Here is a 9428-nt window from a genome sequence, read left to right on the forward strand (position 1 = left end):
AATGCATGGGAAAAAAGAAAACCAACTTGTAAAGATGTAAAATGGAGAATCCAGTTCTGTGCTCAAGCTTCTTTCACTGTGCATTCTACCATGTTTGTTATGTAGCACCATTTATCCATCTTCATGACATGAATTCCCCCACTCTCTGTTACCTAATAACACTTGAACTAATTCAGGACTTCCCAAATTCTTTACACATTAGTTTTCTCTCTGGTGTGCATCTGGTGCAATGTATTCTGAGAGCTGCCTTATGGACAAAGGCTTTCCCACATCTGTCACATTCATAAGCTTTCTCTCCTGTGTGATTTCTCTGGTTTATTCTGAGAGTTGAATTTTGAGCAAAAGCTTTCCTGCATTCATACAGTCATAAGGTTTCTCCCCTGTGTGAATTCTCTGGTGTGCACTAAGGTGTGAATTCTGGAAGAATGTTTTTCCACACTCGCTACATTCATAGGACTTTACACCTGTGTGAATTCGCTGATGTACTCTGAGTGTTGAATTATGGGCAAATGTTTTTCCAAATATAGTACACTCATAGGGTTTCTCCCCTGTGTGAATTCTTTAATGTGCACTAATATATGACTTTTCTGAGAAAGTTTTGCCACATTGATTACATTTGTAGGTTTTCTCCCCTCTGCGAGTTCTCAGATGCGCTGAGATGTGATGTCTTTGAGAAAGTCTTTCCACATTCATTACATTCATACAGTTTCTCCCCTGTGTGAATTCTGTGATGTCCCCTGAGGGCCAAATTATCTGTTCAAGTTTTCCCACAGACATTACATTCATAGGGTTTCTCCCCTGAATGAATTCTCTGATGTGCACAAAGGTATATTCTTTGGGAGAAACTTTCCCCACATGCATTACATTCATAGGGTTTCTGCCCTTTGTGAATTCTTTGATGCACTATGAGAGCAGCCTTATAGACACAAGTTTTCCCACATATGTTACATTCATAAGGTTTTTTCCCCCTGCATGAATTCTCTCATGTCCAGTGAGGTATGACTTCTGTGAGAAAGTTTTCCCACACTTTAATTACATTTATAGGGTTTCTCCCCTGTGTGAATTCTTTGATGTGTGTCTTCTGGGAAAATGTTTTTCCACATTCACCACATTCATAGAGTTTCTCTCTAGTGTGAATTTTCTGATGTGCTCTGAGGGTTGAATTATGTGCAAATGTTTTCTCACAGTCATTACATTCATAGGGCTTCTGTCCTGTGTGTTTTCACTGATGTACTCTTAGGGCTGAATTGTGGGCAAAAGTTTTCTCACAGCTATTGCATTCATAAGGCTTCTCACCTGTGTGAGTTCTCAGATGTGCTCTGAAGGCTGAATTATATGTAAAAGATCTCCCACACTCATTACATTTGTATGGTTTCTCCTCTGTGTGAATTCTTTGATGTGCTCTAAGTACAGAAATATGGGCAAAAGGTCTCCCACATTCATTACACTCAAAGGGTTTCTCTCCAGTGTGAATTCTCTGATGTGCTCCGAGGACTGGCCCAGGCTGAAGCCAAGGGCCTAGAACTCAACTCAGGTCTGCCATAAAGGAAGCAGAGACTCAACTACTTGAGGCATCACTTGGTGCTTCCCAGGTATACATGAGTAGGAGGCTGGAATCAGAAGCAGGTCTCTAATATGGTCTGCTATGTCAAATGCTTACTCCCTAGTAAGAATTTTTAACAAGGGCAGAATATGTGGTCTACAAACAATCTTACACCTGTGAACAAATCAACTGGAATCTGAAATGAGAGAAACAGTATCATTTATCATAGCACCAAAGCCTTGGTATAGTATACTGAAAACCACAAGACATTAATGAAAGAAATCCTAAATAAGTGGGAGGTATATTTTGTTTATGGACTGGGAAACTAAATTCTAAATTCTAAGATGACAATTCTCCTTAATTTGATTTATAAATTCAACACAGTCCCTTAAAATGCTTCAATACTTGTTTTGTGAGGATTAAAAAGGTCATTTTAAAATCAATAAAGAAGATAAGAAAACTGCCTAATTCCAAAACCTAATTCTAATTAATAAGTTAATCAAGGTTATAGTTTAAGGATAGATATGTAGATGATTCCTTTTTTTGTCTGTCATCTATTTTTTGTTTTTTATTCTTTTTTGAACACATTTACTGATTTGAAATTCAGAATTACAAGGAAAGGGGGAGAGACAGAGAAAGAGACATGTTCCATCTGCTGGCTCACTCCCCAGATGGTTTCAGTGGTGACGGCTGGGCCAGATGGAAGCTCAGAGCCAGGAGGTTCATCTGGGTTTCCCACCTGGATGGGTAGCAGAGGCTCAAACACTTGGGCCATCTTCCACTGCTTTTCCCAAGCTATCAGTAGGGAGTTGGTTTGGAAGAGGAGCAGCTGAGAAATGAACCAGCACCTGTATGGGATGCCAGTTTTGCAGGTGGTGGCTTTTACTGCTGCACAACAATGTCAGCTCATTTTTTATTCTAAGAACATTCTGTTTCTCAGTTTACAATGTAATAATTTCTGATTCTACTTTCAAAGTCTTCTGTTTTCATCAATGTACTTTTGTTACTGTTCCTGCTTAATCAATGCTCACTAATTTGGCTGCATTTGAAGGTTTCTAATTTGCAGTTACATTTATAATTTCTTAAGTATTATATAAATTTGGTTTTGATTTCCTTTTATACAATGTTTAAAAGATAACTTAGAAAATTTTTCATGTGTTTTTGTTTACTCAATTATTAATTTCTAGATTTTACAAACTATGTTCAAGTAAGATTTGTGGTGATTCTCTTTAAAATTTATATTTTCAATATTGTATGATTATTTTGTAGGAACTTGAAAGGTTTGTTTTTTGCAGATGGCATACAATGGAATGTATGGTCCACTTTAATAAAAATGTCACTAATACCTTCTGTAGGGGTGTTTATTTAATGTTCAGGTGAGACAGAATTATGAGTTCCTTATTTGAGGAGACAGTATGAGTTCCTAATTCTACTGAGTTTTAGGTCGTTAGAATTCCATTTTTTTTATTTATTAAACTTTTATTTAATGAATACAAATTTCCAAAGAACAGCTTATGGGTTACAATGGCTCCCCCCCTCCCATAACTTCCCTCCCACTGGCAACCCTCCCCTTTCCCGCTCCCTCTCCCCTTCCATTCACATCAAGATTCATTTTCAATTCTCTTTATATCAGAAGATCAGTTTAGTATATATTAGGTAAAGATTTCAACAGTTTGCCCCCATATAGCAACACAAAATTTAAAAAATACTGTTGGAGTACTAGTTATAGCATTAAATAACAGTGTGCAGCACATTAAAGACAGAGATCCTACATAATTTTTTAATTAATTAATTTTCTATGCCATTTCCAATTTAACACCAGTTTTTTTTTTTTCATTTCCAATTCTCTTTCCATTATTTTATGAACACTGACATACTTTTTGGTTTAGTCATTAAAATACTTAAAGGTTTTCTATAATCTGTGCTCTTGAGCTAAAAGGGACTCTTTTCATTTAATGCACTTATTCCCTAAGTTAAAATCTTAATAACAGGACATGAGTCCTAAATTATTTTATTAATTCAACATCTTTCATTACAATTTTTCTAAGTCACTTATTTAGAGATATTGTTTTCAACTAATCCAATTATTTGCATTGACTGGAAGATAGACTTGATGTAAATTATGTCAACCTTTATGTTATGCCCTTTATTTATATTTCTCCATAACAAAAATGTTTGGTAAGTATGCTTTATTCCTAATAATTCTGATAATTTTACTTTCTTTTAATAAATAATTTAAAAATGTAACTTGAAAATTCCCAAGATTGCTTAATAGCATAGACAAAGGCTAATATGCATATAAAAAGGTCACTGCTGTCCTAAGTGATCAGGTAGATTTTTTTTTTGACAGGCATAGTTAGACAGTGAGAGAGAGAGAGAGACAGAGAAAAAGGTCTTCCTTCCGTTGGTTCACTCCCCAAATGGCCATTACGGCCAATGTGCTGCGCTGATCCGAGCCAGGAGCCAGGTGCTTCCTCCTGGTCTCCCATGCAGGTGCAGGGCCCAAGCACTTGGGCCATCCTCCACTGCCTTCCTGGGCCATAGCAGAGAGCTGGACTGGAAGAGGAGCAACCAGGACAGAATCCGGCGCCCCAACCGGGACTAGAACCCAGGGTGCTGGTGTCGCAGGCAGAGGACTAGCCAAGTGAGCCATGGCACTGGCTGATCCAGTAGATTTTTATGGACTGAACTATGTCTCCTCCCCAATTTCATGTTATTGCCCTAACCCTCAAGTGTAATGAGGAAGTATGGTTTTAAATGAGGTCATAAGCGTGGGGCTTTATCTTACAGGACAGGAGTTCTTGTAAGTAAAGGAAGAAACACTAGGATATTCTTTCTCTTCAACTGCATGTGCATAAGGGAAAGGCCATATGAAGGCACAGTCTGAAGGTGACTGTAGAATTGAAAAAGAGGCCTGGGGCTGGTGCTATGGTACAGTAGGTTAATCCTCCACCTGCAGCATCAGCATCCCATATGGGCGCCGGATCTAGTCCCAGCTGCTCCTCTTCTGATCCAGCTCCCTGCTATGGCCTGGAAAAGCAGTGGGAGATGGCCCAAGCACTTGGGCCCTTGCACCTACATGGGAAACCTGGAGGAAGATCCTGGTTCTTGGCTTTGGATTGGCTCAGCTCTGGCCATTGCAGCCCCTTGGGGAGTGAACCAATGGATGGAGGACCTTCCTCTCTGTCTCTCCCTCTCACCATCTGTAACTCTGCCTCTCAAATATATAAATAAAATCTTTCAAAAAGAAAAGAAAAAGAGAGGCCTTATCAGAAATCAACCTACTGGCACCCTAATCTTGGAATTCCAGCCTATACAACTGTAAGAAATACATTTCTGTTGTTTAAGCCACTCAGCTTATGGTATTTTATTATGAAAGCTCCAGCAGACTAACAGAAATATAAATCAAAACCACAAGGGGACCACTTCATATCCATAAGAATGGTTAGAATAAAATCTCCTACTATGGTGAGGATGTGTATAAATCAGAAAAATTAGGTCCTCAAAGATATAAACAAAGAGGTGCTGTATCACCCAGCAGTTTCATCCTAAGTATATACTTAAGAAAAATAAAAACATATATCCATATAGAAACATGTAAATGAATGTTTATATCAGCTTTATTCACAACAGCCAAAAGGCAAATCACTAATGAATAGGCAAACAAAATGTGGTATGTCCATACAGTGTTATATTATCTGGCCACAAAAGGATGAAGTACTGATACATATCAATCTTGTAAACTAAGCAAAAGAAACCAGTAATAAATGATCAAATGTTATATAATTCCATTTATATGAAATGTCCAGAATAGGCAAATGTAGAGACAGAAGGATATTAGTAATTGCTTAGGACCAGAGAGGCTAGGGGTTAGAAGGGTGATAACTGAAAGATACAGGTTTCTTTCTGAAGTGATGAAAATTGACTGTGGTGATGTTTGTATAAATTTGTGCATATGCCAAGTCACTGAACTTTGTACTTTAAATAAGGAATTATATGATACATGCATTATATTTCAATAACTATTTCAATAATTAAAAAATAAACTAACAAAAGTGTTCTTCTAAGGTCAAACAACCCCAGATCTCTTTCTGTCAGTGTTCACTCACCTGGTTCCTGCTGGTTTAGCAATTTGTCCTCCAAGGACCACAGCTTTTCACCTTGTTCCAATTTGAATATCACATCAGGTTTGGTAACACAATATCCTATAAACAGAATAATTGAGAATATATATAGATGAGATTCATGGGCTTTTGGGATTCTGAAGATTCAAAAACATGGCAAAGTTTTCAATGGGATAAAACCATCATTTTTGTCTCTTAACCTTAGACCTCTTAATTCAAAGCCAGTACAATATTAATCTCTATAAGGGCCCATATGTCATGATAATTTTTAAAAAGGATGTATATTGGGGCCAACATTGTGGCATAGCAGGTTAAGCTGTCGCTTAAAGTGCTGGCATCCCATATGGGTACTAGAACTAGTCCTGGCTGCTCCACTTCTGATCCAGCTCTGTGCTAATGTGCCTGGAAAAGTGCTTGGGCCCCTGCACCCATGTGTGATGCTAGGACAAAGATCTTGACTCCTGGCTTTGCACTGGCCCAGCCCTGGCCTTTGTGGCCATTTTAGGAGTGAATCAGCAGATGGAAGACTTCTTGCTCTCTGCCTCTGCCTCTCCCTCTCTCGAATTTTACCTTTCGAATAAATAAATAATATTTTTTAAAAAAAGTTAACAGAAAAAGAAAGGATATATATTCTACAAGGAGACACGTAATAAGGTCTGCTTACCTACTGAGACGAGATGGCTGTAGGTCTCCAGCATGAAATCTCTGTACAGGGTCTTCTGAGCAGGGTTCATTTTATGCCATTCTTCCTGACTGAAGTCCACACTCACATCCTCAAATGACACCAATCCCTGTGACAACAAAATTTATTTCAAACATTTAGAATTAGAAATCTTTGAAAAATCACTACTTTTCCTATGTACTCTTTTTTTTTTTTTGACAGGCAGAGTTAGACAGTGAGAGAGAGAGAGAGGGAGGGAGAAAGGTCTTCCTTTACCGTTGGTTCACCCTCCAATGGCTTCTGAGGCCGGCGCATCTCGCTTATCCGAAGCCAGGAGCCACGTGCTTCTCCTGGTCTCCCATGCGGGTGCAGGGTCCAAGGACTTGGGCCATCCTCCAAGGCCTTCCCGGGCCATAGCAGAGAGCTGGCCTGGAAGAGGGGCAACTGGGATAGAATCCGGCGCCCCAACCGGGACTAGAACCTGGTGTGCCAGTGCCTCAAGGTGGAGGATTAGCCTGTTAAGCCACAGTGCCGGCCTAGTTGTGCTTCTAATCCAGCTCCCTACTAATGTGCCTGGAAAAGCACTAGATGATGGCCCACATACTTGGTTGGACTCTTGCCACCAACACGGGAGACTCAGTCTGAGGCTCCTGGCTTCAGCCTGGCCTATCCCTGGCTGTAGCAGCCATTTGAGAGAGTGAACCAGTGAACAGAAGATCTCTTTCTCTCTTTGTCTCTCCATTTCTCTTTGTCACCCTGCCTTTTAAGTAAATAAAATATGTTTTAAAGTAGGATGACATTTTACATTTTTTTTAAAGTTTTAGTGAGACAGAACTGTTCATGTGGAAACATTAAGATTCTCTGGAAAATAAGGCAGAATTGCCAGGAAACATTATTTCAGAATGCAGAAGGAAGCTCTAGGATGAGGACAGAATTTGAGAATCATTGCCCATCTGGGTGGAAATTGAAGTTATTAGAGACAGAAACTTCCTTGAACACAAGGGGATTGAGAAAAGAAAAGTAGCAAAACACCATTCAAGGAATCATGAATATTAAAGACGCTGGAAGAAAAAATTACAAGCCACAAATTAAAGAAAAATTCTATGAAAACTAGTAGACTTGGAAACTGATAAAAGGAAAAGATTCCAGATGACTTCAGGGGTGGATGTTGTGGTCCATCAGGTTAAGCCGCTACTTAGGATGCCTACACTCCATACTAGAGTTCAGGTTTGAGTGCTGGGTATTCTGCTTCTGATCCAGCTTCCTGCTAATGCACCTAGAAGAGAGAAGACAATGGCTCAAGCACTTGGGTCCCTGCCATCCATGTGGGCAACCAGGATGGAGTTCCTGGCTCCTGGCTGTTGCAACCATTTGAGGAATGAACCAGTGGATGGAAGATTCTGTCTTTCATAAAGAGATAAATAGCCTCTTTTTTCAATTTTTAATTTATCAGAACCCAGCAAGAGATGATTTCCATCAACTTAACACTAAATTAGGGCAAAAAATACATCAAGAAAACCTGAAAGCTTAAGGCAGAAGTAAAACATAAAAACAGTATGTCTAAAACAGATTGTAGAATGTTGATTCACATAGGGTAGTTGTTGTCGCATAGGAGATTAAGCAATCCTCTGTGACACTGGCATCCCATATGGGTGCCAGTAAGTGTCCCAGCTGCTCTACTTCTGATCCAGGCCCCTGACACCCATATGGGAGACCTAGAAGAAGCTCTTGGCTTTGGCCTGGCCCAGCCCCAGTGGTTGTGGCCAAATGGGGAGTGAACAGATGGAAGATCTTTCTCTGCCTCCTCCATCTCTAACTCTGCTTTTCAAATAAACAAATATTTTTTTAAAAGATTCACATAGTTAATACGGTCAAAAATATTATCAATTAGTCTGGGATTTCTCCAGTTATGAAATGTCTAGGCTGCTGGTGCTGGTGTTGTAGTGTAGTAAAGCTGCCACCTGTGACACCAGCACCCACATGGCCACCAATTCAACCCCCTGGCAGCAGCTCTAGCTCCAATCTAACTCCTTGCTAATGGTCTGTGAAATGCAACATAAGATGGCTCATGTACTTGGGCCCTTGACAGCCAAATGGTAGTGCAGGATGAAGCTCCTGGCTCCTAGCTTTAGCCTGGCTCAGCCTTGCTCTGGCCATTGTGGCCATTTGGGGAGTGAACCAGTAAATGGAAGACCTCTCTCTCTCTGTGTCTCTTCCATTCTCTCTGTAACTCTGCCTTTCAAATAAATAAATAAAACTTAAAAAATTCTTAGTTGTTAATTGAAGAAATTTTGCTATGTAATAGCTACCATACAACCAAATGGTTTTTATGACAAAGCAACTAAGGTAATTTCATGATTTTCTTTTGTACAGATTTTACAAAATTAAATAGAAAGAAGTACAACTAGGAGTATTTTTAGATTCATCTCCTCACACTAAGGCCCAAAAGATGTATGTCACTTCCCTTTAATTATATTTTAAAAATTCTGTGAACCATAATACTTCTTAAATATGGCCTGATTCTAATTACGATAAAGTCATGGATTGTTTGACAATGTGGGAAAAACAGTAGATTATTGCATCTTTTCATGGTCATTAATTAATTTGAAGCTGAAGTTTAAGAATTGGAGCACCTCAGCAAGTGAATGACCTATCTCTTAGCCACTGTTAGTCTGAATTTTGACCGAAATATTAGTACTAGGGGGAAATGCATTTCATGTTGTTTGTGTGCAATTAACAGTCATCCTTCTGAAAAACAGGGTTGACAATCTTAAATTTCTATTTATGATTAAAACTTTTTGTTTTAGGAGGTGGGATAAGATTTTTAAAATGATATAAATCAGAGAACAGGGATTAGCTAGCTTATACATTTTATTAAATAGAGTTAAATAAAAGGCAAATACATTTAAATAATTTTGTAAGTCTAACAAATATGAGCTTTATGTGTTCTTAACTAACATATTAATGACAATGATTCATTTTTGTTATAAATTTTAAGCTATTTTAATAAAATAGTAGGGGACCTCACTGTACTTACATTTATTTGTGCATTTATAAAAACATGCTAAAATTCTTTATGTAGTACTTCTGAAAAAGTCTA

Source organism: Lepus europaeus, chromosome 11 (assembly GCF_033115175.1).
Source record: "Lepus europaeus isolate LE1 chromosome 11, mLepTim1.pri, whole genome shotgun sequence".
Lineage (NCBI taxonomy): Eukaryota > Metazoa > Chordata > Mammalia > Lagomorpha > Leporidae > Lepus > Lepus europaeus.